The sequence below is a fragment of the Bombus vancouverensis genome, chromosome 5 (assembly GCF_051014615.1).
Source record: "Bombus vancouverensis nearcticus chromosome 5, iyBomVanc1_principal, whole genome shotgun sequence".
In the NCBI taxonomy this organism is placed as follows: domain Eukaryota; kingdom Metazoa; phylum Arthropoda; class Insecta; order Hymenoptera; family Apidae; genus Bombus; species Bombus vancouverensis.
In genome coordinates this window covers 10,059,399-10,064,657 of record NC_134915.1, presented here as the reverse complement: position 1 = coordinate 10,064,657, position 5,259 = coordinate 10,059,399, and the positions used below count along the sequence as shown (strand labels likewise).

General features: G+C 37.4%; 1 long non-coding RNA gene across 1 annotated transcript; it reads left to right on the top strand.

The window, feature by feature from the left end:
• The first annotated feature begins 366 nt into the window (after positions 1-366).
• On the top strand, positions 367-3,061 carry LOC143302714 (uncharacterized). Its single transcript, XR_013058441.1, has 2 exons — positions 367-497; positions 716-3,061. It is a non-coding gene; the product is annotated as an uncharacterized LOC143302714 (long non-coding RNA).
• The last annotated feature ends 2,198 nt before the right edge of the window (positions 3,062-5,259 follow it).

Below are 5,259 nucleotides of genomic sequence, written 5' to 3'. Positions count from 1 at the left end.
TTCGAAAGAATAGGAACACGTCAAAGCAAACGAAGGATCCTCGACTGAAACTCTTTTCTGAACCTTCCTATATGAAATTAAAATCAGAACCCAATCACAAACAGAGAATCTTCTTAACTCGTATTTATAAGACACTTTTATCATAACATATATCAACACTTTGACCGTCACGCCGAAATCACATGTTTCGCTGAAGACGCCACGGGAGTATTTTTATTATGCATAGCATATAATTGCAAAATAATAATAAATTGATGATGTAAGACAACATTCCCCCCCCCCAATGGACTGTTTATCTTATTGGTGGTCACGGGTGATCATCGTGGCGCCTTGCTAACAGTTGATAGCGACATATTATAACGAGGCTTCGTTTATTTCAACAAACTATTAGCATTCGTTATTTCGTCGTAAGCTAAACGTCCAGAGTATGATATATTGTTGAAACGTGTAGAAAATATTAGTAAACAGTATTTGCTCATTCTATATATAATAGTAAGGTATGTTCACACTTCTTTTTTTTTTTTATTATTTATTAAAATTTACAATCAATTCTCGCATTGAGAATTTTCAGTAATGTTTTCTGGCGTGGCGCAGTGACATGGCTAATTATTTATAATAAGTTAATACTTATTATAGATAAGTATAATTTATAAGTAATTGTTATAAATAAGTAAATATTACTTAATATAAATATCTAATTAAATCTAGTGTTTAGGTCTAACGGGTAGTGTCTCTTCAGCCTGCGGATCTGGTCCGACGTATCAGTTCACACTTCTAACTTCAATTACATGATTTTAAGCGTGCAGAGTAAAATAATGCTGTATAAAGCCATATTAAAACCTGTTTGGACCTATGGGATCCAACTATGGAGAATAGCGAGTAATTCCAACGTAGAAATTCTTCAACGATTCCAATCAAAAACTCTAAGATCCTTCATAGATGCACCTTGGTATGTTACCAACGAAACAATACATCGTGACCTTAAGATACCTACAGTTAATGAAGAAATATCCAAATTCAGTAACAGATATAACATAAGAATTAACAACCACCAAAACCCACTAGTTACTCAATTGCTTGACACGACGGATCAGATCCGCAGGCTAAAAAGACATTACCCTCTAGATTTAAACATTAGATTCAACTAGAACCAAACATACCATAATCGTTTATTATTCACGTTATAGTATCACGCCAGAATAATTTACTTATAATTCTCAATGAGAATTGATCGTAAACTACTTCCAAATAAAAAAAGAAAAAAAATTATATGATTATAAAGCAGCATTTACGATTATTTTCTAAGGTGTGTTTATAATAATATTCGTAAATTACCCCTCAAAGATATGGATGCAAACACAGTGCACCGTTAGCTGCAAGATTTGTTCTCATTTTTTTTTTATTCATGTTCTAATAAAAATGTTTAATTGTTCAATTCGGGGCACTTTTTATTTCAAAGTATCTTCTATTTATCGGTTATATTCAAAATGCCCTAACTGTCAATTTTCATTCAATTTTTACAGTTGTAAGAAGTTCAAGCGCCCCGGTCACCAATGACCGCCGTGACGTCACTGGAGTTATTTTTTATTTAGTTGTTTACATTCACAATTTGTCCAATTTGGACATTTGGTAGAATTTTTTGGCTGTTAGAGTAACCGTGGCTGTTTTTTTTTTTTTTTTTTTTGAAGAATTTTACAATCAATTCTCATTGGGAATTATAAGTAAATTATTCTGGCGTGGTACTATGTCGCGTATAATAAGTGTTTATCGTATGTTGAATCTAATGCTTAAATCTAAAGGGTAATGTCTCTTTAGCCTGCGGATCTGATCCGTCGTGTCAAGTAATCGAGTAACTAGTGGGTTTTGGTGGTTGTTAATTCTTATGTTATATCTATTACTGAATTTGGATATTTCTTTTTTAACTGCAGGTATCTTAAGGTCACGATGTGATATGACCAACGTGGCAGTCAAAGTACTAACTTTATTATACCAATTCTTATTCTCAAGCCATTATTATTTAAGCATATAATTATATTATTAAGAACCAGAGGAAAGCAAACGAGGCATCCTCGTGACCTTTCAGACAGACCTCTCTCAGAAAGGGGCGGAAACGCGGATAAGAGAAAAAAAAAGCAAAAGGAATCGGCAGATTTATTCGCGCGAGCAACCGCTTCGGTGAAGCGAGATCGGTGGTTGATTTAGTGTGCAACGAAGGCGCGGCGGAAAATGCGTCGGAACCGGCAGAAATAAATGTTCTTAAGGAGCGCGCCAATAAATAACGGTTTATTAACGTACTAATGCCTGGCGCGAAATTAACGGGAGTCGAGACTACGGGGCCTGGTGGCTTCCGGGGGGTTGGCTGCAACGAACGTTGGCTGAAACGAGCGGGGGCCCGCCAACTTCGAGTCTTAAATGAACGCAGCCGCACGCTGCGGTTCTAATTAAAACAAACACGATTATAAGTTTCAGCTTGAATTTATAATCGTCGCTGCCGCGTCACTCTTACGCTTCCCTCCTCTTGCGCCCCTTTCAACCCCTTCGAAGTTCCGACATTTCTCTTTCGACGAGTTTGCGACGACGAGCGACTGTAAATGTGCGAGATTTTTTAGTGAAATCTGTTTAAAGGAAGATTCCTAGTTCGCCGATCTCTGAACAAAGTTTAATTCTCTGATTCCGATATTTGTCTTAATTAGTAGAGGGAACGTACTCCATTAAATACGCCTATGAGAACGCCAAGTCCGGTAATGTGGCTAAAATTGACGAGGTAAATGTACGTTTCGCGTTGCTTGAATAGTTTCGCCATGGGGATATTAAGAAGAAGATTAATGTAAATTATATGCATTTCAAGCGTACATTATTGTATAACGTTTATGCAATAAATGCAGACAGTATTTAGTAATATTATTATGATGTTTCAGCTTCTAACTACATTTAGGTAGAACCCAGTGATACCAGCAGGGTGCCTTTCGACATAAAGTGAACATATTGCATAGAGTTATCGTTGAAACAAACTTTCTTGGTGTTCGTTAAAGCAATGAAATATTAAAAATAACCATACAGGTACGAAAATAATTTCTAACCTGTAACAGAACTAAGAAATAGAAAGTATTTTACAGGAAAAAGGGATTAGCAAAGTAACTGCGACAATTGAAGGATTAAGTCTTGAAAATATCGACACCAAACTTAACGATACTGGTAACAACGTTCAGACGATATCAAAAGCAGATTATTTGAACATCATAAGAATTTTCCTAATATTTAACAAGCAATATCTGTTTGTTGAGATAAGAAATAGAATTTCAAGATTCGCCGGCACTTTTGAAACCTATGGATGGTTTTTCGTTGCACCGTCGGTCGTTTGCAACTATACGAAGTTTATCGGGCGCAGTTGCAAGAAATACAGACGTTAAAAGCAATGAAACCGCAATTATATTTCCGTTGGGCGATAGAGAACACAGTCGTAATTGAGTCGTCGCTGTGGTTATCGCGTGTAGATAAATATCTCGTTTAATTGGTCGGCTTCCGCGCCAGGAATTTTCTATCCTGCACGTTTCTCCATTCTCTCTTCGCATCTCTGGAAGCCAGCTTTTAATTGACCGTACACGTGTCCGCGGACTGTTTGCACAGGTATATTTACGCAACCACTTCTCTCTGCAGAACGTTCTTCGAAAGTACGAAGAACAGAGTTTATCTCTTTGCGCGAAAATCTAAGAATTGAAAGAACTGTAACGGCATGTGCGTCTTGAGACGTGTAGCGGCACATGCTTCTTAGGACGTTGCGATACGAAGATGCCTCACATAATTGTTTTGCCACAGAGGATTAACACTGTACGACGTACATAATGTAATAAACAATCTCTGGACAAAGCAATTTCGTTGCTACGTGCAACCTACCACCGGCGACAAGTTCAAACCTTCCGGTACCCTCCCGCCTTCCCCCCGACCAGTATAAATAGACGACCAAGTTCTCCACGAGTCAGTAGTAGTGCGAATGAATATCAGTATCAAGTCAGTAAGTCAGTCGAGCGAACTAGTTAGTATAACGAATCAATCTTATAAAGAGTATCATGAAGCGAACAACGCTTGCGATTAACTTTGTATTCTACACTTTAAAATATCAGTAAATATAGTTAATTGAATGAACTCGTCTCATTGATTTTACCAAAAGGGTATCGTGCTTCTCAAAAAATGTCGAATAATTCAGTTTCTTTATTTTTTATTTTCACGTGTTTCATCATGTCCGGATGGACAAATTGTAAAGTAGAAATTAAATAATAATAAGAAAAAAAAACGTGTTTCATCCATTTCGATCGAAAAGCACGTTACTTCCACTAATTTCGTATTGTTGTCTTCACGCTATTAACAGATAAAATTTCTGCGAAAATTTGCGAATAGATCGTTTTAAATCTTGATAATTGCAACTGTTTTCTTCCGATCGTCGACAAAGCTTCATTTTGATATAGTTCTTTAGTGGTAAACGAAATTTTAAGCCATTTGGTCGCTTCGTGCACGAATTATAATATTTTTAGAAGGTTTAAATGGGCGGAGAACGCGATCAGGATATCGGCAAGGCTGCTACCGGGGCCTGAAACGACCCTATGATTATATCGATGTTTAAGCACCCGCTGGGTGATCCGTCTAATCCGGATTTAAGCTCGCGTGCATGCAGCGCAAAGGCTCCCAGCGCACTTGGCTGGGTCCACGTGTGTATCTTCCCTCTTGATCGCGTGTCTCCGTCAAATTTTAGGCGAATATTCCATATAAATAGTTGTCATTTATCTGTTGCAAGCATTCCGTGTCTTTGCGATTCACTTTTTATTCGTAAATTGCCTCAAGAGAATCGCACACCTTTCATCGTATACAACATAACAAATAAAAAGAAGAAATATTTAAGATATACGATAATAATATCGTTTGCGAATGTTCTATGATTTTATAAATAGTTATATTGTTATTATAATGTTATAAATATGTCGGAGATGTAGGGATAACGGGCCTTTCATTTAGAATTTTGGGAAGATTCCCAATACTTTGGGCTAAACTGTTTGTTTTAGCTGTTCATTATAGTATTATAACAGTGGGCTTGGGGTCAAGGTGACACAACTGGTCACCGAACGTAGCCACGGTCACGGGATGAACGTTTTACTTCACAGTAGAAGTACCAATGTTGAGGAACACACGTTGTATTAACAAACAAGTCCCGAGGCGGGAGCAATGACGGCTCTACGCGAGTCTGCCTAGTAACGGCGCCTGGAATTT